Genomic DNA, 25,534 nt, shown 5'->3' with positions numbered 1-25,534 from the left:
AGGTGGGAGGGAGAGAAGGGGATAAGAAGGGGAAGGGTCAAGTCAAAGAACATGTATAAATGACCCACGGACATGGGCAACTGAGTGGGGACTGAATGTGGGGGAAGGGAGGGACAGGGTTCAGGGAAGCAAGAGGGGGAAAAAAGTGAGACAACTGTAATGGAAAAACAAATAAAAAATTTTTTTTAGTGGGGGAAAAATGAAAATATGAAGAATGGAAATGCCAGTTCAGTGAATATTAGGACAAAGATTTTCCTTCACATTGTATATTTTTCTCCCTATCTGATCCCTCCAGAGTTTGGCATTCTAAACAAGTAAGTAATGACATAGATTTCTTTGCATAAAACTAATAAGACCAGTTGTTAATAGAGGTTCCTTTTTTTTTCTTTTTTTTGACCAAGTCTTTGACTGGAATGTCAAGCCTAAAGGAGACATGCTTGGGCTCAGGTTGTTACCAAAAAGCCCTGAGGAACTAGGAATGACTTTCAAAGGTAATAAAAGCCCATGAGATAAAAGGCCTGGTACCATGGTTGGTTGTGTGGTCCACAGCAATCTTTCCAGGGAAGGAACAAAGGTTGTTTTCCTGAAAGATGGCTAGAAGGGACCTTAAGGCACAATGAAAAACCAGAAAGACTTGGAAAGGACAGGTGTGTACAGGCAAGGATGAATGCCAGGCATGTGGCCCAGCTTCTGTGCCCTGAAGAGCAGACTGAAGGTCACTCTAAATGTTCCTTGCGTAAGTTCCAGCAAAGCAGAACTAAAGATCATAAGTGATCATTTGCTTCTCTTGTTGTGTTTATACAAATGAACAGGATAAATTAAAAATGTACTTAATGTAGTTCCTTTAATGACAAGGAGGGTAATCTTAGGGAGAAAAATCATTATTCAAGGAAAATCACAATGATCAGTGGTAGACTATAAAGTAATCCAGCTAACCATCTTAAAAGTTTCTTTTCATTTAAAATATGGTTTCACTTGACAATTAAACCATGTCTGTGATATCATCAAAGATATTCAAGTTGCAGGCAAGTAGAATGTCAAGTGCCTTGCAACTGGATGTCTTCCCAATAAGACAGTCTTACAGATTTAGAGACTTGTTTGTGGGTTATGTTATATAAATTAACATGTGTTTTCTGTTTTCAAAGGGCATAAGCCTATGACCACATTACCCGAGTGATTGTCTGTACGTATAGGCCTCACTTAATCCTCTCTGCAGCACTGCCTCCTGAGATTCAATGGTTTGGCTGAACTAAATGGCTGGGTTGGTGAAGAATGGGGTGGTCTGTGGGCTTCACTTTAAAATTGGTTTCTCTTTTCTATCCTAATGGCTTGGACAGAAAGGACCCAGAGGTCTGAGAGGGGGGGAAACCTAAACTATTTCCTTCAACCCAAATTAAGTATAATGGGCAAAAGGGTTTTGGGCAGGTGAGATGTGCCTAGCACACCTTCCTCCAAAGAAGCCCTTTTTTCTTTTCTTTTTTTCCCCTGATGTGGAACATTGAAAAATTAATCCCTGCCTTTTGTCATCTAGTAGTTATGGATTGAATGATGTCTTTTAACCCTTTTTGCCAAATCTGTTGCCCCCAGAACACAACAAGGATGCCAGCCTGTTAAACCAAGCACGCCATTGTCCGGCGACAGCCAACTGACCTGGAGTCTGCACGATCTTTCCCCATGTGGGAAGGCCACCCTCCCCTCCACACCCCCACTATTAATAGGGATTTCTGGACCCAAGGGTAGGTAGGACGATGACCACATCCAGCTTGAAGCAGCTACAGGAGCTTGAGACTTTCGCCCATTGTCCTTTAAAAGATTACAAAGGGTCTTAATATCTGAGAGGGAGGGATAGTTATTTTTTATTGTTAAAATAATTAATTAATCACATATTTACTTTAATAAAAAGAGAGAGAGAAGAAGAAGAATATATGAAAGGGTGAAGTGGGAAAGCTTGTATGTACGACCCATGGGTATGGACTTGGAGGGGGGGGCTGCTGGGGGAGGGAGATGCTGGGTGGAGGGGAGTAAAGGGGAGAAAGTTGGAACTATTGTAACAATATAATCAATAAAATACATTTAAAAAAAAAAGAGGCACTGACATTGCTGTAAAGGTATCAACTGGTAAGTCAGAGATCAAAGGTCATTTAGCTTCTCTTGAGCCTCATCCTATGGCTTTGTTGTTTTGATTACTGCTCTCAGATCACTGGCTTTCTTGCTATTCCTCAAACAGGTCAAGCCAAATTGTGCTCTCCATTTGCTTACTCCATCCAGAATTCTCCTAGTGGCCCTTTGCTTAAGAAGGACTTTATTGAAACAGTATCACTCATTCCTCTTCTTATCACCTTTCTCTGCTGTATTTTTTCTATAGCTATTATCACCATCTGGCATAGTATAAATTTTATTGGTTTATTTGTCCTTTGCCTTTCCCCACTAGCGTAAACTCCATTACGGCAAGGATTATAGTCAGTGTGTTCCTTTTAATAGTGTAAGAGTAATTTTATCTGATAACAGTAATCAGTTAGCTTCTGGTTTTGAGTTTGTAAATAATCACATTCTAGATAAAGGAAGGAAATATATATTCAGAACATAAAAGTGAATGTCTACTTAGAAAGTCCAAAAGGTGTTGGTGTGGGGAGAGGGGCAAGAATAGGTTGTAAAATAATAGGGGTTGCTTAAAGAAGAAAAAAATTAGAAGGAAGCAGTAATTCCATTGGAACTCACTTTTCAAATGACATTTTATACCTTTTGAAATGCACTTACTGTCTTTTTGGTTAACCAAGGTCACAGATCATTGTAACTCCATAAATATCACACATCATCTCACATCACATCAATGCAGCACTAACAGACACAAGAGAACATGGGTCTCTCTGCAGCAGTCATGACCATCATCCAGTGGCTGTGAGTTCTTGGCTCAACCAGGAAATTTATCTGAAAAGGTCATAGTTGTTTGGGAAAGGCAAAAAGAGTACTGAAAGCTAAGCCAGTGTCCACTCATTAATCAAGCCTAAATGAAAACATTGCTTCTGTGTCTTGAGAAGACATCTGTATAAACTAGAGATTTTTCTTTCTTGTGAAAAAAAAAACTTTCATTTCAGTGATTACATTAATTTTAAAAAATTTATAAAGTGCAAAGGAAAAGGAGTGGGAAATAATCCAGAAAAAAGCTTACACCAAATATAAAAAGAAACAGTATAAATGTAAATTGAGGATCAGTGTAAATTTCTGCCTCCTTATTAAGCCAGCTCCTGTTTCACTAAACATGATGAAAGTATTTTTCTATATTTTATCGATTTTTTTCATCAGTTATCTAAAGGGTGTAATATTCTGTATTAGAAAACTATAACTGCACTTGATTAAAAAAATAAAAATTCAACTTTGAGGAAAATCAAAATAGAAACTACATAATTATAATATGGCCTCCTTCCACATAACTTAGACTTCGGTTAATGTAATTCCTGATTCAGTGTTTCATATTTGAAGAGTTTTAACTTGTTTGAGGACTTTTTTTCTCTGCTCTAAAACAGTTGCTCAAAAGAACTAATACACAAATACGTCTTTTGGTGGTTTATTACTGAGTATCTGCAATGGTAAAGGCAAACATAGGCACTCTTTCCTCTCAGGTCCTATTGCACCCTGTGTACACGGTAACACATATTACATTGCAGCTAGGCTTCCAACCCTTGAGAGCTAAAACTTCTTAATTTCATCACTATCATGGTGTCTGGCAATTTTAAGTACTTATTTGAATATCTTTTAAATTAATAAATGAATAATGGATAAATAAGCCACAACTGGGGATGCAGAATTGTGTAAGACTCACAAGTTAGTTGAATAGGTAAGATGTGCAAAATTAAATAACAATCCGGAGTTGAATTTTCCCAGAGGCTAAATTTTACAGAGAAGAGTATCTGAGCAATAACTATTGTGAAAGGAAGAAAGGTAGAACATTGTGCTGGGTAAGAGTTTAGGCTCTGAAATCAGATGAAATTTGTTTGTTGCTTCATTCTACCATTTTCCAGCCATGCAAACTTGGGTAAGTTACTGTCAAATGTCAATGACACCATCACTCATTATCTGAAATAAAAGACAAAACTAAATACATCACTTATGTCAAGAGTGATACTGGTCAGGCACAGATTCTGCTGGTCTTCCATTTGATTTTGGGAAAGGATGTAATTCTTGGAGATTTTAAGAGGCATGTAGAAGCCTGATTACTGGGAGATAAGACTGTTGTTAATTGGTTGAAACTCAGAAATGTGTTTATTGGAGTAAGTCCTGATTGGTTGACTTTCAGAAGCAAAAGCCTGGCCCTGATTGGTCGGCTTATAACAGTACACACACTGGTTTAAAACCAGTTCTGTTGACTGTGTTGCCATGGCTACATTTTACATTTGTTAAACTTTAACTTTTCTAAATTTCAGATTTGTTACATATAAAACTCACTGGGATTTTATAAGAATTTTTAAAAATATATCAACTAACACAGTATTTTATTTACAAGGTCTAAAACAGGTTAAATAGATTTGTGTTATCTAGGATTCTGCTTTTCTTCTGTTCTTCCTTACTTAATTCACTCAAGATCCTGAAGGCATGAGATAAATAGAATAAATGTGCTCCAGGGCTCTAGGAGAACATATGGAGATGTAATAAGCTAGATTATTATCTCCCACCTTCTTCTAGAATTATACATGACTTTACCATATCACTCACCAAATTATCACTCATAAAAAATAAATTATATTATAAAATCAAACAGAGTCTGTTTCCCACCTCCATTGATACTGGCACTGGCCAAGTGAATTACTTTAGTCAATGGATTTTTGCAGATGTAGCACAAGAAGTTTTAGGCCTGCTCTCAGGATTTTGTCTTGGAATTTGAATTTCTGTCATCTACAAGGAGAATAACATACTACATCCAAGAACAAGGAAGCACATAGAACAGATCTGGAACCAAGCCCAGCTCATCAACTGATCCTTGAATGAAATTTTGAAGTTTGTTATACAGCAAAAGCTGACTGATGTATAAGAGAAAGACATGTGGTGGAGCCTGGATGGCTGTAGAATGGAAAAGAGAAATGGAGCAGGAATGGGAGTAAAGAACCAGAGGAGTAGATTAGCCTAAGGAAAATATTCCCATTACTTTGTTTTGCTTCAGCTGTAAAAGGAACATTAATACATTGATACTTTGTCTCCTCCTAGGTACAAAGGAACACTAAGATAAAACGATCTTTTGTCTATATATGTAATACATATATTATAACAATGTTTTCCTAAAAACAGATTCCAAGACTTCTGGGAATGAACTGTCACACTTTCAAAGGTTCTATGAGTTAAGTTTCTTTGGATGAAAGCAATATGATCTGACATTGGTTAACCTAAGCAAAAAGAAAATTCATTATGGAATGTTATCTACCTAGTAGCATCATATAGTCAAGATAGAATTTAGAACAGTTCTGAGTACCTTTACATGAACTAATATGTCATCAGGGTTAATAAGCTGCCATTATTTTTATCCTTGTGTTCTTCCCCACAAGTTTCTGAAACCAAGGCAGGTGAGACAGATTACCTTGAGTTATGCCAGTTTGCAAATAATGGAAGAGAGAAAGTTTACCCAGGAAAGAAATTATTAATTACCAAAAGGGGGAGGGGGACCTGGAAGTTAGGTGGCAAAAATAATAGATGTACAGAGGGGCAGTTTTGTTTTGGTTCTTTCATTAAAATGTAACTTGTGGTGTCCTTTCTCAGAGTTTGGCCCAGAGTGGACATGCAATAAACACTGTTAAGCAAATATTGAACAAATGAACCTAGAATGATCTCAGTCCCATTGACAATCCCCTTTTCCATCTTTTATAAAATGGTGATATCAGTATATCCCATTTTCCTCTCATTTGTCTCAAAAATTAATTGGGGTGCTATGACACAAATCACTTAGAAAATTTAGTGCTTTGTATTAATAAAAGGGAGTTGAGTATTTTTTTGTCTATAATAATTTGAATTTCTTTGGCATTTCTAATGATTTGTTTTTTAAACCCTATGAGGTAGATGTTATTATACAATCCTCCCTTGTTTACATTTTACAGATGCAAAACTAAGGTGTAGGGAATGGTATCTGAATTTGTTTAAGGTGACACGATAAATGACAGAGTAGACATTTGAATTTAAAATTTCATGACCATACTCTTAACCATTTTGCTCAGTCTCTCAGACTTTTCTGATCCAGAAGGATCTTGCAGATTTTATAATTATCAATGTCAGCATACATTATCTTTTAAATAACTAATGTGCAATATTGGGAAAGTGGCTCATATCATTTGAGACTTCTAGTTTAAATTATGAAAAAAGTACATTATATTACGGAATCAAACATCATGCCTTTTAGAAATTGTTACCTTTGATTAAACTAATATTAAAACTCTGGCTGACCTCCAGAATAGCTTTGGTTATTAGGTCAGATCCATTTTCAATAAGAGCCCTGTTAATTTATGAATGTATGGTTAATTTCTTTCATATTTTCAGATTCCAAGGATTTTACAATGACATCTAAAACAAAAATTTTTTTTTAATTTTATTTATTTATTTTTTAGAGAGAGTGGAAGGGAAGAAGAAAGAGAGGGAGAGAAACATTGATGTGCGAGAGAAACATCAGTAGGTTGCCTCTTGCTTGCCTTTCACTCTCCTCTCCCACGCCCCCAACTGGGGACCTGGCCTGCGACAGAGGCATGTGCCCAAACCAGGAATTGAATTGGTGACCTTTCAGTTTCCAGGCCAGTGCTCAATCCGCTGAGCCACATCAGCCAGGGCCAAAACAAAGATCTTCTCGAAACTAAAATTTAAATTTAACAGTTTAAATTATGTGTGCCAGATTACATCTCATAAATTTAGATACTCTTCTGAAAAGATAAGAATGCAGTGAAGTTAAACTGTTTATATTGGGAAATTCTGAACTTTTAGAAGAAAGCCTATTCAGACCCCATCAACTCATTGTATTTTAAAACAGTTCATGTGTACTTAATGGCTATGAGGTTTTCTTTCCTCACACTGTTATGGTGTTATAATAGTAACAGCTTTGAAAAAAAAAGTATACTTTGTTCTCATTTCTGCATTTCTTCTTTATAACATTCTTAATTTATCTACACAGTCAAAAGAAAAGCAAAATTAGAATCTTTCATTTTCCCCACTTAAACTGCCATTGCTAAAAGACTTGGAATCCTGAATTATTTTGTTGAATAATAATTTAAACTTTCACTGCGGTTCAGCAAAATAGGCTTTGAGGAATTAGTAAATCTGGCTTTTGAAGCTGAGGAAATGTTTTGAACTAGTAATTATCAACTAGAATGATTCCAGCTACCATTTAAACACACACACACACACACACACACACACACACACACACACACACACAAGTCAGTGATCCACTTCTGGGAATATATCTGAAAAAACACAAAACACTAATTCAGAAGAATATATGCACTCCTATGTTCATTGCAACATTACTTATAAGAGCCAAGATCTAGAAACAGCCCAAGTACCCATAAGCAAACATGTGGATACAAAAGCTGTGGTACATTTACACAATGGAATAGTAGTCAACCATTAAAAAAAGAAAGAAATCTTACTATTTGCAACAGCATAGATGGACTTGGATCTAGAGAATATTATGCTAAGTGATATAAACCAGTCAGAGAAAGACAAGTACTACATGATCTCACTCATATGTGGAATATAATGAACAAAATAAACTAACAAACAAAGTAGAAACAGACTCATAGATACAGAGAACTGATAGCTGTCAGAAGGCAGAGGGGAAAGGGTTGGATGAAAGAAGATGAAGGGATTAAGAAAAAAAATATGTATATACATATCATGTAGACCCAGACAACAGGGTGGGTAGTAGGTGGAGGTGGGCAAAGGTGGGGTGAAGAGGGAAGGAAAGAGACTTTGCTCAGGATGATGGGTGCACAATGCAGTATGCAGATGATGTTTCTCATATTGTACACTTGTATGGTTTTGTGAACCAACGTCACCCAATAAATAAAAATAAAATAAAAGCACACAAGTCAAAGTTTCTTAAACAATAAGAAATTATCTTAACAGGGATAGAGAAGAGCCAGAGTTCTTTAATTCAGCAGCTCATTGATCAGGTATCCAGCATCATCCAGATGCTGATTGATGTTCTTGAGCATCTGCCCTCTTGGTTACAAGTGGACTTCAGCAACTCCGGACATCACATCTCACAGTACAACCTCCACAAGCAGCAGAAAGGAATGTCCCTGACTCCTGCCTTCTCCCTTTTTTCAAAAGTTCCTCGGACAGACTTTCCTTTTGCTTGATTATTCTTAAATCCATCACAGACATACAGAATGAAACCAATGCCTTAGGACAAATAAGATCCATTCCTTGGGCTGAGAAAAGACCCAGGCACCCTTGAAGCATATGGCTCCAATGGATAAAATTGGATTTGATACAGAAACGGCAATGAGGGGGAAATTACTATTGAATAAATAAGAGTATCTCTCATAGGTTTTTAGCTAGTTTTATAACATATTTTTTTCAAACTTTGGATATGTATTTTAATTCTCAAAACAATCTGTAAAGATGGAAAATAACTGATTATTCTTATAATACAAATGAGAAATCAAAAGCCCAGAGAAGTTAAGTGGTTTGCACAAGGGCACAAAAGTGATATTTTTTAATCTTTAATTTGTATTGTATTCATTTCTTTTTATTTTTTAGATATTTTGTCTTTTTCATTACCATTTGGTGCCTTATACAACCCTCCCACCACAATCACCACACTGTTCTCCATGCCCATGAGCTGTGAGCCTGCTCTCCATCTATGAATCTGTCTCTATATTGCTTGTAGTTCCGTTTGTTCATTAGATTCTACATATGAGTGAAATCATATAGTATTTGTCTTTCTCTGACTGGCTTATTTCACTTAGTGTAATGTTCTCCAGGTCCGTCCATACTGTTGCAAAGGGTAACATTTTATTCTTTCTATGGCTGAGTAGTATTCTATTGTTTGTGTTTATTTTTAAAATAATCACATGATGTCAAACATTTTAAATAATAGGAAATTATATTCACTAATTTCCTCTTGAAAACATCCAGGCCTTTATTTTATTTATTTTTCTTTTTAATATTTTTTATTTTTCAATTATAGTTGATATACAATATTATATTAGTTCCAGGCATGCAATCCACTTATGTAACTTACAAAGTGACCACCCTGATAAATCTAGAACCCATCTGACACCATACACAGTTATTGCACAATATTGCTATATTCCCTACACTGTACTTTACATCCCCATGACTATTCTCTAACTACTGATTTGTACTTGTTAATCCCTTCAACTGTTTCACCCATCCTCCCAACTTCTTCCCTCCTCCTAATCTGGCAACCATCAAAATGTTCTCTGTATCTATGAGTCTGCTTCTGTTCTGTTTGTTCATTTATCTTGTTTCTTAGATTCCACATTTAAGTAAAATCACATGGCACTTGTCTTTAGAAAAAAGACATTTCACTCAGACAATACCCACTAGGTCCATCCATGTTGTTGCAGATGGCAAGATTTCATTCTTTGTTATTGCTGAATCATATTCCATTATATATATATATTTACTACTTCTTTATCCATCCATCTATTGATGGATATTTAGATTGCCTTCCATATCTTGGCTACTGTAAATAATGTTGTAATGAACATATTGATTATAGATCTCTATATTTGTTGCCATTAATTATTTAAATTTTTTCTTCTTCTTAAAGAAGACCCTTCAATGTTTCTTGTAATAACTGTTTGGTAGTGATGAACTCCTTGACTTTTTCTTCTCTAGGAAACTCTTTATCTATCCTTCAATTCTAAATTTATATATTTGCTGGGTAGAGAAATCTTGCAATCTTTTAATCTTGGTTGTAGGTCCTCGCTTTTCATCAATTTGGATATTTTCTGCCAATCCCTTCTGGCTTGCAAAGTTTCTATTGAGAAATCAGCTGACAGTTTTATGGTAACTCCTTTGTAAGTAACTAACTGGTTGTCTATTGCTGCTTTTAAGATTATCTCTTTGTCTTTAACCTTTAGTATATAATTATGATGTGTCTTGGTGTGGACTTCTTTGGATTCATCTTGTTTGGGACTCTCTGGCTTCCTGAACTTGTATGTCTATTTCCTTCACCAGGTTAGGAAAATAGGTTTTCAAATAGGTTTTCAATTTCTTGCTCTCTCTCTCTTCTTGTTCCAACATCCCCATAATGCAAATATTTAGATGCATGAAATTTTCTCAGAAACTCCTTACATGACCCTCATGTTTTTGGATTTTTTCTTTTCTGTTCTGATTGGGTGTTTTATCTCCTTATTTTCCAACTTGATGGTTTGATCCTCTGCTTCATCTACTCTACTTTTGAGTCCCTGTAATATATTCTTCATTTTAGTTAGTGTGTTCTTCATTTCTGACTGGTTCTTTTATGTTTTCTATCTCATTTTTATGTTTCTTATCTCTCTGTTAAAGTTTTCACTGAGATTAATGAGCATCACTATAACCAATGTTTTGAACTTTGCATCTGGTAGATTGTCTCAATTTTGTTTAGTTAATTTTCTGGAGTTTGGGTCTGTTTTTGTGTGTGTGTGTGTGTGTGTTTAATTGGGACACATGTTTTGTCTCTTTAATTCAGCTGTCTCCCTCTGTTTGTTTCTATGTATTAGGTAAAGCTACTACATCTCCCTGTATTGGCAGAGTGGCCTTATGTAGTAAGTGTCTTGCAGGACCCCTTGTATAGCCTCCTCAGTCACTCAGGCTGGGTGCACCAGGTTCACTCCTCTAGATGGACTGTGAGCACCTCTTATTGTAGTTGAGCCTTGATTGCTGTCAATGGAAGGGATTTACTCTGAAACAGATTAGCTGTAAGGACTGGCAACAACCACAACAGAGGATCGGCTGTGCAGGTACCAACCCCATGGAGCCAAACTCACTTCAGGGGGACTCTTCTGCTTTCTGAGTCCACTGCTGGAGTATGTCAATCATGGAGGCTGGGTGGTGCTTTGACACAGTCTGAAGCTTTCCACCAGGTGCGCTGGCTCTGGTGCCTCCCAGGAAGTGCAAGCTGAGGTTAGTCACTGCCTATGCCCTGACTGGCACCACCTAGGATGAGCTACAGAGCTATCTGCAGATGGCTGCTATTTGTGTGTGTTGGACTTAGAGGTGCCTGGGAGAGGCCAAGCTGCAAATAAGGGCTGGCAGCCACTAGTGCTGAGTCTGGAGCCACTTAGTGAGAGTTACAGGGCATGCCAAGGTCAGATGCTGTTTATGTGAGAGATTTGGGAAACATCACCAGCATGAGCCAAAACAGGCTGTTTGCATGGAAAATCCACTGGAAAGGACTTAGGTGGTCCTAAAATTTGGGGGGAATGGGGTTTCAGGGAGTCACCAGGGCAGGACTAACAGTGTCAGCCAGGTTGGTGGAGACTCAGAAATGGCAGCTGCCAGACAGTTCTATTGGAGGAAGGCACAGCAAAGGAACAACAGCCTCTGTCAGCACTTACAGCGGAAAACTGTCCCTCCAGCCCTTTTCCTGAAGGCTGACAATTTAGTTTCTCTCCATATGTCCCTGGCGCCTTTCAAAGTGCTATCTCAGTGCTGGATCTTAGAGTGAGTGTATCTGAGTAAGTCCATGCATGGGCCCTTTAGAAGGAGCTTCTGAGACTCCAGAAGCCCTCTGTCTCACTCAGCCACAATCTCTGCTGGTTTTTGAAACCAGAAGTTATGGGGACTTCCTTTCCCAGCACTGGAACCCTGGGCTGGGGAACCTGGCGTGGGGCTGGGGCCCCTCTCTCCTCAAGAGGAAACCTCCACAGCTGAGATATCCCTCCCAATTTTTAACTGCCACACAAGAGTGTGGGACCAGCCTGTTCAGTCTCTGCCCTTCTTACCAGTATTTTGTGACTTCTTTATATCCTTAGTTAGAGGTCTCCTATTCAGCTAGATATCAGGTACATTTGAATGATGGTTGTTCTGTAGCATAGTTGTAATTTTGATGTGGTTGTTGTAAGTTTTGAATGCTGAATTTACATACGCTGCCATCTTGAATGGAAGCCAAGGTTTTTTGTTTTGTTTTTTTTTATGTCAGAAAAATAGGAATCTCCCTAACATTTTCTCCTTCTAACATGAATTTCTTTTTGGTAGGCACTTTTTTGCTATTATGAATTTGTATAATAGCCTCACTCAGTTAAAAAAAAAATCTTCATCTTTTGATATGGTGAAAATAGTTGAAAATTATTTCAAAGGCAAAATGACTACTGATGCTATAGTTTGCCAATATCCTATCTCCTTTGTAGGAGATGGTATTAAATGTTACTGATGTAAAATTATAGAGAACGTCACTGTTTTTAAGCTTATTTTATGCAATAAAAGGCATAAAGAGAGACCTCCTGGAGTCAGTCTGACTTCTGCCTCTCGGTGGGACAAATAATCAGATTGTCTCTCACTTTAAAATATCTGCAGAGAAAGATAATCTATAGTTATTATTGGTACTTTGCTAAACTAATTTACAATGCTCCATGTCATAGCAGCTCTATATCTGAAACTCGTCTTCTTGGCTTCTGTGTATTCACAAAAGGGCCTTCATTTATCCTTTTTTGAGCAACAAAGATGACACTTCCTTGAGAGTGTCATCCTCTCAAGTAAGGCAGGCCTGACCCTTTTGTGAATTCTCCTACCTCTTCTCTTTTCTTAGGGGAGCTTTTACATAATAGACTTCTAATTTATTCATTCTTATTAACATTATTTTTTAAACTCAACAGGCCAATCTCATTAAAAATAAACTAGTCAGCGGCCCTGGCTGCTGTGGCTCAGTGGATTGAGCATCGGTCTGCGAGCCAAGTGTCGCTGGTTTGATTACCAGTCGGGGCACATGACTAGGTTGCACATCAGGTCTCCAGTTGGGGGCACGAGTGAGAAGCAACCACACAGTGATGTTTCTCTTCCTCTCTTTCTCCTTTCCCCTCTCTCTAAAAAAATAAAAAATAAACAAACAAACAAACAAATAAATTATTAAAAAATAAATAAATAAATAAACCAGTCAGCAATGATTTTTTAAATTAACAATTACCTTTTATGGTTTTCAAGAGTATGTTACTTCTAGGAATCTATTCTCTAAAAATACATGCACATGTACACCAATTGTATGTACTGGGTAATTCATTGCTGCATTGTTGTAGTAATGAAATTTTAGGAATGGTATAAACCAACATCAGTAGAAGCACAAATATATATAATGAAACTTGAGACTGTTTTTTATTAATTTGGTAAATATGTACTGATGAAGATGATATATATCACAAATTGTTATGTTTTTATATTATATTCCACTTTTGATTTAAAAAACATTTGTTATATGAGCATAGAAAATCTTTGGAAGGATACACAAAAAACTATTAACAGTCCAACATACAGGAGAATGGTATTAAAGAATAAAATGCTTTTTATTCTTTTAACTTTATATACATCTATGTAGATGGCTAAGCATTGTGCTTATAATTTTAAATAATCTAAAAATAAAAAGTTTAAAAGTACAATTTTAGAATATTTAACATATTATTCCATTGGTTTTTTCATTAGAGTGGTTTGATAAAAGGTATTGTAGGGAGCAGCAGGCTATAGTGATGAGCGAACCATTTAGGCCTGAATACCAGCACTGCTACATAAGTACTATACATCCTTGGGCAACTTACTTAGTTTTTCTATTCATCAACCTCCTCATCTGTAAAGTAGAGATGATCATAGTACCAGCTGAGATTATTGTGAGAATAATAGGAAATAACACACGAGAAACTCTGGATGGAGTGAGAAGAGGTACAAGAGAGTAAAGGGGAGATAAGTGGTGATGGAAAGAGACCTGACTTGGTTGGTGAACACACAATATAATATACAGATGATGTATTATAGAACTGTACACCCAAAACCCATATAATTTTGCTAATCAATGTCACCCCAATAAAATCAATACAAATAAATTAACAAACAGTATCTGGAACATAATAAGGGTTCAATAAATGTTAGCAATTCATAAAGAAGTTCAGAAGAGATAAGTGCCTTAATAAAATAAGTGTCTTGCTCATTGATCCCAGAGTTTGGGTTAGAACTCACACTACCTGGTTTCTGGTTCTGTTGCCTTTAAATGATAGACTTTGTTCTTTTTCTTTCACATCATCACTCCTAAGTCTCTGAGATCGGTCTAGTTTCCTCCATTCTTTATGGTAGAGGAAACTGTCGTCAGCATCCAAGTAGCATATAATAATAAAAAGAAAAACAAAAGCATCAAGAAAAATGTTCAAGATCCAAGGGCAATAAGTTATTCAATAAGCCCAAAAATTTCCTGAAAATTTGTCTTAAATTTAATCTCTTGCAGTTGCCAGCAAGATGCATGCATGGTTAGCCATGAGGAAATAGGGAACTGCTAGCAAAATTTAATCTGGAAAAAAAAAACATGCTATGTAAGAGAATTCTCCAAAATATAACCAACACGTCATGTCAATTTTATAAAAGAGCCTAATTCAAGCAAATGTTCATCATGGGCTAAATATTACACACAGTTATGTTCTCAAAAAGATGTCACAGAAAGCTACCATGTGCAAATAGTACATATAGATATCAAAGTGCTTCTGTGTTTGGGAAAACACATAACTTCTTATCACGTATTAAATACTCAACAAATATCTGTTGACTGGATTAATGAATGTATTCTTCAAATCTGATTATATAATTGCATATCTGCTGGCTGTTCATTTCTGATGTACTTAAAATTTTTCTTTCTTCTTTACTATCCTACAAAATAAAACAAAAAAAGGTATTTTTAATTTAATGCCATCTGAATCAATGAACAGCATTTCCATTTTTCTATTGACATAAACACTAGACATTGAGAAATATTGTTTCATTAATTAAACAAACTCCTCTAATAATTTTCTGATAAAATTTCATGGAAATTGCAAAAAAGAAAGGGAAATGGAGAGCTAGAGATAGAGATAAATAAAGAACGAGGAAGAAAAAGGAATTGAGCTACATCTGTAGTGTGATAACTCTAACCCTGGCTCTCAGGTTTCAGAACAACTTTGTCTCCCCTCATCTTCTAAGATTCATAGTAGTTTAGTTTCCTGGGTAGACTGCTGACTTCCATAGTCCCTGAACATCATTTTTCCTCCCATTCAAATTATCTCTACCTGGTGTTGCTTTTTCTCCACCCACCTGAGGCCTAGGAGAGTGTGACCTTCTTTGACTCACATTAAAAACAGAAAGCAGAAGATTGGGTTTGCTTTCCGTGACCTGTCCTTTCATCTTCTCTTTTTAGCCTGAAGCATGAAGCATAAAGCAGAGTGCACCTTCTTTTTTTAACTTCTTTCAACGAAACTACCATTTTTGCAGCATCCACTAGAGAAAATCTATAAAAGTTCCACAAATAATAAAAGAACTGGGAAATTCTAAGAAGACACTTAGCTGTTTTATACAGATCTATTCCTGGCAGACTACTGAGATTTGAAAGTAAGATGCAAAAAGGAAGAAAGCTATAAATACAGCAAGACTGGAAACTACTATTTCTGGAATTAGTTGGTTTTCAAATGCGTTAGTCAAGGCCATTTATTTACTTAGCCTTGACATGTTTGTGATTTGTACTCTTCTGTTCTGTCATCAGAATATCATTTCAGACAGAGTCATCATTGCCACAGTGTTATTTTGGTGCAATGCTGTCAGATATAAAATCACCGTTTCAATATTTTTACATGTTTTACTTATGCTACCAAATTCTGCTTTCTTTAATCTCATTTATACTTTACTGCTTATTTTAAAGCCTATACTAAATTCTAGTTTTTTCTGTTTTGCTTTTTCCCCACAATTATCCCCGGATAAAAGCTTTAAGGATGTGATTAGCTTACTATGAACTGTGTGTCCTGTCCTTCCAGATGATTACAAGAGGCTCTTCAGAACCTCAATGGCTGTGCCCACAGCTCCTGAGAACTCTGGCCCCAACTCAGCAGCACAACTTGCAGGTTTACCTGCTTGCATAATATTGTACCCAAAGCAAGGTGATTATGTTACTTGCCTTGTTTTTGCATTTAAAAGGTAAATATTTTTATTTATTACAAACACCCTAGATCAGTACTTAATAAGAAATACAATCCAGGGCGACAACTATTTATTAAAGATTAATAGTTTAAAAAAAAAACCTAAGAGATAGTATGGGAAGCTCCTTGCCCCAATGACTTTACATCTAAATAGAACTATGATGTCCTAAATTAAAAAAAAAAAAAAAAGGGTAGATAATATTACATTTTTCTCAGCTCTAAAATTCTATGATTCTGTTAAGAATAAAGGCTTCCACAGTATGGCCAGTGACATTAGCTAGCACCCAGGGAAAGAGCAGACTACAAGAGTCTGAACTGTATCTTCCTCTACTTCCAACAACTTTTGCTCAGACACACACACACACACACACACACACACACACACAAAGCTGGAAAGAAAAGGAACCTGAACTTTTGTAACTGCTGAAATAATCCACAGCAATGGTGGAAGAAGAGATTTAATTTAGTTGATTTACAGATGTTTTCTGCAACAGCAATTAAAGTTTTTCTTCTACAAATCAAGTCCTCTTAAGGAAGTGATCACAGTTCTCCATTTTGTGTATTACTATTTTAACATTATTGCTTCCTGTGCTTGTATTCCTTTAATTAATTTTGTTTCTCACCATGGTGTCTCCCTTTCCAACCCTGTCCCAGTAAAGCAGTACCACTGTTACACTGTGGGTTTATACCAGTCTTATTACCCAGAGGGAGAAGAAGGGTGGACCCTGGGCTTAATTTCCTTTTAAGGTCAAGGGAGTTTGGCTTCTTTCTTTATTGACATTTGCTCTTTTGGAAGCTAGTGACAAAAACAAACTTTAAGTGTTGATTGGCAAGAAAGACACATAGATTAATATTAGAATATACTGGCAGAACTTCATTGGGATGGTATGCCATTCTGTGCTCTCCAGTAAATGCGATTAGCTTCTCATGAAAATAAAATAAAATAAAGGATGAATAAACAACTTTAAATGTTAGAACAAAATAGAGTGAGTGAATTCCAGTCTTTACAAAGGAAATATGGTGCCTATTCTCAGTACTAGAGAAGAGGAAAGAAGAAGGTATCTGCAACTCTGTTTCAAGGGGAAGTATCAGCCTTCTCATTCCTTGAGTGAACTACCTCACCTATTTTATTATTTTTGCCTCCTCATGTGTCTAGCATCCCTCAGCACCCTGGTGATTCTTTCTCTTAGTGCTAAATGATCTATATCCTTTAGCATATTTCCCTGCCACAGCTCTTGCCTCCCTCCCCTCACCGCACTGTCAATTCCTGAAGATCAGGGATGTGGGTATTAATCATCACATCAATGGAGGGTCCTTCTTTATTAGATAGAAGATATTTGGATACACTTACAGGCTGAGAAGAATAAGTATGGTAATTCAGGACTTTATGAATGCCTATGTTGTATTTCTATGGTGCCTTCCTACCTCTATCTCTTTATTTTCCCCCAGTTTACATTCTAGACGCATTTCAGGACTTCTTGCCAAGAATCCAGGCAGGGGAGGGGTATGATGTGGAGCCAAGGATGCTCTAGCACATCAAGCCATTTAGATTGCTTCCTCAATGAAAAATCTACTTGAAATGTATACTATCATCAAACAAATGAATATAGTGAGGCATGGACCAGTGCAGACCCATCTTTATTTCTGTAGACCAGTACTTTATTTACAAGTTGTATATAATTCAATGATGAAGAACATAAGCTCTGGAGTCAGACAGACCTGAGTCCTAGTTTGTCTCTGCATTTCTGACTGTGTAAACTTGAGCAAGAATATTAGTCTTTTTATATTCATTTTTTCAGCATATGAAATGTCAGTACCCTTAATAACTTCCTCATAGAGTTATCTGGAAGAGTAAATAAACCAATTTGTATAAAAATAGCTAAGAGTGCCTAGCACTCAGTAAGTGCTTAGTGAAAAGTAAGTAAGGGTGGGGCAAAAAGATAGGTTTATAGTTGTTTGTATGAAAAATAATACAATAATAAATAATAATACAATAATAAACTATGTTTTGTGTACTCACAGCTGTAAAGTTACTTTTGCCACACCCTCTATAATAATTTATTCAGTTCTTCATTTATTCATGCTTTAAACAAATATTGGTGCTAAAAAACAGAGTGAAGAAAAGGAATGAAAATCTTTGTATGAGCTTTTAGTCTGGTAATGAAGACAACAAACAAGATTCATAAATATAATGCATGATATGATTATGCAGTGCTAGGGAGAAAAATATGGCAGACAAAGAAAATTGAATGGGCATAACAGCAGTAGTGGTTGCACTTTTAAATTAGGTGGCCAGGAATGGCTCCATTCTGAAGATGATGATTACGTAAAATTATTACAACACTTCCCATTCCCTGCACATAAGTAGGATCATATATAGAAATAAATTTTTCAGAATGTAAACATTATGAGGTAGAAAATTGCATTTATTTGATTCATTATCACTTATTTAGTAATAGTGCTTAACGTGTAGGTGTCTAATAAATATTTGATGAATGCTAGTGAAGAAATATTAACACTGTGGAAAGCACTATGTGGTTTACATTATAAACATCTTTGTTCTCAAAAAGTATAGTCATTTTGGACAAATAAGTATAAAAAACAAGTAATAGAATATAATTAATGTTAAATTGTTAGGAGTAGTAAACATTGGGCTAGAAATCTTTCATGATACCTGCTCTCCATCCCTCCCCATCACCAATTTCTCTCTTCATTTTTTGTTTCATTTTTTTGTTCCTGTGTGGAAAGCACAGGCTACAAAGCAACCAAGTAACAAATTAGTGGAAAAGGGCTGAAAAGAAGCTAAGCCGATCAGATCCTCTCCTTGAGGAATCTGAAATGAAAGGACAAAGAAAAATATGACCTGTATTTGGGTGCTTCAGCTGAAGGTTAATCTAGAGTTTGAGCTGGAGTGGTCGTATCTGAGCCATAGTTATGAAGAAATATAGACTATAAAAAAGCCGGCTAGGAGTGGGAGATCAGAGCGACTACAAAGAGGAAAGGGGAAGCCATGCAACAGAATGACAAAGATGGGGCAGTGACTGGCACTTGAGACTACTTCAGCTCCCACTGATTCTGCTGCTTCCTTGTGTAGTTTGTCCTGAACTATTTTGAGACATCCTTGTGTCCTTAGAATAAACTCACTTTTACTTAAATTATAATTAAGTTTTTTTCCTTCTAACCAAAAGAGCAGAGAATCTTGGTCATCAACTATGTGCTATGAAGTTGAAACATATAATCTGATTTAATCATTAACACAATCCTATTACCTATTTACTAGAGCAAGAAATAAATGAAAATTCATCCCTGATTGGTAAGGCTCAGTGGATTGAACACTGGCCTGCAAACCAAAATGTTACCAGTTCAATTCCCAGTAGGGCACATGCCTGGGTTGTGGGCCAGGTCCCCAGTTTGAGGCGTGTGAGAGGCAACTGATCAATGTTTCTCTCCCTCTCTTTCTCCCTACCCTACCCTCTCTTTAAAAAATCACCATTTCATGAAAACAAAATAAAATAAAGTTTCAAAAAAAATAACCAGTTTACCCAAAGTTGAATGGCTACCAAATAAAAGATCTGAAATTTGAACCCAAGTCTGTCCAAGTCCAAGGCTAATGATTTTCATCCTATTCTGGAGCAACAGAATTTAAACACTATGCGAAATCATGAAAAACAGATTCATTCTGATTAGAGTATACTGAAAAATCGTCATTAGGGAATAAAGGACCTGAGAAGATCTTAAAAGATGAGTAGAATTGAGAAACATGTAGAATATTTTAGAGTAGTGAAGAGATGCTATTCCAGGTGTAGGTACAACATAATGAAAATCATGGTGATGATAGTAAGAACATGGGGCCAGACCAGAGAGCCATGAAGTTTGCCATAAGTGAGAAGCAGCTTCATTTTGGAGGATGGTATGAAATCAAGTTATATATTTAACTCTTATAAAATGTGAATGTCTTTTTCTTTTCTTTTGGGAAGGGGGAAGGGAGAAGGAGTGGAGGAGACTCCCGGTCACCCAGAAAGACCCATAGGAATCGCCTTAAACGTGAATCCTTGACCTTGTATACTTAACACTGCTAAATGAGTGTTAAACATTTTTTGAGCCTTTAGTAGAATGTGTGAGTGATCTTATTCCTGAAACTTAGGAGTTGGGATTCTAGGCAAAGATATTATTTTAGAAGGAAACAAAGACTACCCAATGTTTTTATGTCTCTTATCCCACCCCCTCACTTCCAAAATAGAAACCTTCCTGACTATGGAAATCACAACATTTCTAACTTTGGAACTGCTGATAACATCACTGTAACAGTAAATGCTTTGGTTCACCCTGTGGTCACAGATAGATTAAGCAATTACTCTCAAGTACAGATAAGGTAGTATATCCATATAGCTAAAGTACATTTTTAAATGTTTATTATAAAAATAAATTTTTAAAAACAGTAAAAAAAAAATTCTAACTCTAAAAGCCACTTAGAAGAAACTATACCTACACTATCAAATATCCTGGGGGGAAATCATGGTGGATTATTACTCTCATAAAAATCTATTACTTTTCCAACAGCTTCTACTCCTTCGCCACCCATTCATTATTAACCCATTGCATTCTGGCTTATCTATACTCTTTAAAGGTAACAGTGTGTATTCGTTTGCTAGGGCTGTTATAACAAAATACCACAAACTTAAATAACAGAAAATTTTCTCACAGTTCTAGAGGCTACAAATCCAATATCAAGGTTTCAGCAGATCTGGTTTCTTCTGAGCCCTGTCTCTCTGGCTGGCAAATGGCTGTCTCCTCCTATCTCCCCACACAGTCTCTCATCTGTCTGTAATGTGTACACTTCCCTGGGGTTTCCTTTTTGTGTCCAAATTTTCTCTTTCTCTAAAGACATCAGTCAGATTGAATTAGTGCCCACCCTAATGGGTTAATTTTAACTTAATTACCTCTTTAAGGTCCTATCACCAAATACAGTCATATTCTGAGATACTGGGGGTTAAGGTTTCAACATATGAATTTTGAGGAGACAATTCAGCCCTTAACACTGTGGCTTCCTAATGGATAAATCCAAAGGTCTTTCTCATCTTCCCATCTGTGTACTCTTTGAGGCATTAAACCTGTTCACACTTCCTCCTCAAATTGTTCCTCCATTTGCCTGAGGGTTATACCACAGAACCTCTCACCTTCAAGCCTTCTCACATGATTTTTTTTTCTAATTAGAGCAATTCCCATGCACTCTTTACTTCCCTTCCTAATTGGGATGCCTTTCATGACCTTCCTCGTCACCTTGTATACAACCTATAGCCCTTAGCATAGTGATGATAATAATAACATAATAAACGAAGGAAAAGCTAACATTTGAATAGTTTCTTTGTGCCTGGTACTGTTCAAAGTGCCTTAAATGTATTGACTGTTTACAACAACCCAATAGGCACCATTATTATTCCCACATTATAGATAATGTTATTGAGGCACAGAGAGGTAAGCACATATGCCTCTAGTAATCAACAGAGTATTTGTCACGTTGTATTATAATTGCAACTGCAATTGTCTGCTTCTCTTGCTAGACTGTAACCTGTAAGAAGGCAAGGAAAGATCTGTCTTATTTATTGTGGTATTCCCAGTACCTAACATGTTGTCTTATTGGGAGCTGCCCAATAAACATTTGTTATTTCACTGAATTGATTTGAGTTGAATTGTGACTCTGTGCTCTACTTATTCTCTTTCTCTCTGCTTGGCAACTTCTCTTCTAACTGCTTTGTTGATGCTTGTTCTTCTTTGCATGCTACAAATATAGATGTGTTTTACCCTAACAGTTCTATATTCTTCTCTTTCTACACACACTTTCAAAAGGATGTCATCTTATGGCAATGTTAACCATCATATCAATTCAAATAACTCCCAAATGTATATATATAGTCCTTCCCATTCTGCTAAAAGCAGATGTCTTTCCACCTGCCTCCATGCTAACTTTGGTGGGATGTAATAGGGTGTTTGCACTTCAATTTCAATGTCCAGCCTGAAATCATCAGTCTCCAAGGCAGTTTCTTTAATTTACTTTCATTTACCTCAAAAGCAACAGTACTCTCTTACCCAACTTTATATCTGAAAATTAATTTCAATTCTTCTGAGTTGTGCCTTCTGGACAAGCTGCTGCTAGTCCTATAGATTTTTGCTCTGCAGCAGCTTTTCTGTTCATTCCCATTTTTACTGTATCTGTTCAGGACCTGATGATCTCAAGTCCAGACTTTCATACTGACTTCCTAACCAGACTTCCCTCCTCCAGTTCACCCTTGAAAACGCTCCTAGATTATTCTTTCTGAGGTGTCACTCTGATTATATCACACCTTCCCTTTGCCTTAGTATCTTTCTACTCAGATGAATTATGGATAACTTTCTCAATCCAGCATACAAAACCTTGCTCATAAAATTTTTTTCCCTCTGTTTTTTCTGCTCATTTGAACCTTTTGTATTCTCTATACTGCAGTCACATAGACCTACTCTTTGATACCAGGATACCCCCTCCTTTCTCACTTCTGCTTCTCCTGGATTCTAGAACAACCCCTGCCCCACAGCTCCAGCAATCAGATTCTACCATGCCTTCAAATTTCAAATGCAAACTTCTCAGTGATATCAGCTGAATATGCTTTCTGTTTCTTTTGAAATTTTGAGCTAGAAGACCTCTGGGTTGCTGTCATGCAGAAGTTATTAAATTTTGCTTTATACTTTATTAGGTTTTCTTATATATTTACTTTGTCTCCCTATTTTCGTGGGCTCCTTAAGGGAAATAGCTTTATCTTGCTCAACTATCAGACCGAGCACAATGCTTTATATATGTAAGATACTCAAAAAACTATTTCTTAAATTGAATTATCATATAACTAGTGTAGGAGGCAAGAAACATCATTTTTTTTCAAAATAACTAATTTAATTTCTGAAATTATACATATACTAATATTTAAAAATCATAAGCAATTAATATAGCTTGTTGTACTTTATGTGTGTGAAGGGACAAAAGTAAGAGAAGGGCTAAAGTCACAAATACTTTCGAAGAGAATTTTTCCACATAGAGAGAGTTCGTATTTTGATTTTCTCCATAGAATTCATAATTAATTGCCCAAAGTAGAATATCGCTCAGTCAGAAGGTAGGCATTTTGTGATTAGCTCAAGGACCAGTATCCCTGGAGCACCCTGGTATTTTGATTTAATTCTATTTCTGCAAGATTGTCTAAGAGTTCAGATGTGAGTGAGTGACTCTGCAAACAGCATAATGAGATTTAACATTTTTCTGCCTGATAATGACAGAAATTATCTGAGCCAAGCTTCAACTAACTCTTCCACAAAAAAGTCAAGAACATGAGAACAAAGGTGACTATTAAATAGAAGTGTTCTGCCTTGAAGAGCCCCTTCGACTAGTATTTATGAAATACTAGTGCAGAACAGTTTCCTGAGTTGCGCACTCAAGACTAATTTCATTCCTGATTTTGTTTTTTTTTAAATCAGAATCATCAATACTTGTACAAGGGGTTTGAAGTCTTAATGGTCCAGTATGAGATAACTTCATAAGTATTAATGGTTGATATCTAGATCTTTTGGGAAATATGGGGTGAGAGGAAATGGGAGGAGAGCATGCTACTCACACTTCCCCACCCTAGGAAACCCACAGCCTGAACCACTAGGCCTATTCTCTATGTAACTGGTTTTTCAAATATGCAGACTTTGAAAATGCTTGCTCTGTTCATAGCCTTAGTTACAAGCCACTTTTTCTGATCCATTTACCCTGTGATTTTTACTTTAACAATATAAATCAGGGTTGTTATGCCCAGGGTTGTTATGGTCTGGCCCAAATGTTCATTGATTAATAATCTTCTCTTCCTTTATATCTAGATATCCAGAGTCTTTGGAGCATCTTACTCCCTCAAAAGTAAGAGCACTGTAGGACAGACAGAGCTACCTAAGAGGGATTCTTCAATCTCAGACAGCTTTTATCAGTATACTGAAAATTTGGTGACAAGTATGCTGACCAAATGCCTGATTTTTTTTCCCCTGTATAATCCATTCCGTGGAAGCCATTGGGGAGCCAGGTCTTTGAGCATTTGTTTACCTGTTTCTCCAGGCATGACACCATCTCTTTAACAAACCCTGACTTTCTGGGGTGCAAACTTCTGTTCATGTCTTTTTGGGTTTTGACGCTTACAGGCAAATGAAGCCCTTCAGTCCAGTAACAGTTCTCATCAGAGCCAAGTGCCAGCAGCAGCTGAAGTTTATTGTTATGCTATTTGGTTTATTTATCTAATCTGATTGATGATTTTTCATAATTTCTTACTTGCCTCACATATTTTCATACCTGATTTTCTTCTTTGAAAGATCATTGTTTCAGCCTATATCTAATAATTTCCTTAACTGGAGTCCTTTCTTGTCTGTTTATAGGGCCTGTTGTTTTTGCTGTGTTTTTTGTCTTTGACCTTGTATGCTTATTTGTTCTTCGCTTTGAATTGCTTTTGGGGATTTTTGAGGGCTGGGGTAAAAGTGGGTTCTTTCCAAGAGAATTTTTAGTTTGCTTCTACCTAGCTGATGATGCAAAACAAGTTAATAATCAATTTAATTTAATTTTTGGCATGAAGTTTTCTAGGAGCCACATAGATAATGTAATTTTGTGCCCCTATTCTGTTCATATTCTTAGGTAAGTACTCAGTGGAAGCCTTGTCATTTTTTTTAAGTATATTTTATTGATTATATTGTTACAATAGTTCCAATTTTTTCCCCTTTGCTCCCCTCCGCCCAACACCCCCCTTCCCCGACAATCCCCTCTCCAAGTCCATGCCCATGGCTCACCCTTTCATATATTCTTCTTCTTTTTTTAAAAAAATAATTAATTAATTAGTTAAATATTTTAACAATAAAAAATAACAATCCCTCCCTCTCAGACTTAAGACCCTTTACAATCTTATAAAGGACAATAGATGAAGGTCTCGAGCTCCTCTAGTTGCTTCAAGCTGGACATGGTCGTCGTCCTACCTACCATTGGGTCAAGAAATCCCTAATAAGAGTGGGGGTGTGGAGGGGAGGGTGGCCTTCCCACAAGGGGAAGGATCGTGCAGACTCCAGGTTGGTTGGCTGTCTCTGGACAACGGCATGCTTGGTTTAACAGGCTGGCATCCTTGTTGTATTCTGGGGGCAGCAGGGTTAAAGGACATCATTCAATCCGTAACCACTAGATGACAAAAGACAGGTATTAATTTTTCAATGTCCCACATTAGGGAAAAGAAGGGTTTCTTTAGAGGAAGGTATGCCAGGTACATCTCACCTGTCCAAAACCCTTTTGCCCATTATACTTAGTTTGGACTGAGGGAAATATTTTAGGTTTCCCCCCTCTCAGGCCTCTGGGCTCTTTCTGTCCAAGCCATTAGGATAGAAAAGAG

This window comes from Furipterus horrens, unplaced genomic scaffold (genome assembly GCF_987537825.1).
Source record: "Furipterus horrens unplaced genomic scaffold, mFurHor1.1.pri manual_scaffold_3, whole genome shotgun sequence".
In the NCBI taxonomy this organism is placed as follows: Eukaryota; Metazoa; Chordata; class Mammalia; order Chiroptera; family Furipteridae; genus Furipterus; species Furipterus horrens.
Note: the sequence above shows the minus strand (reverse complement) of the source record.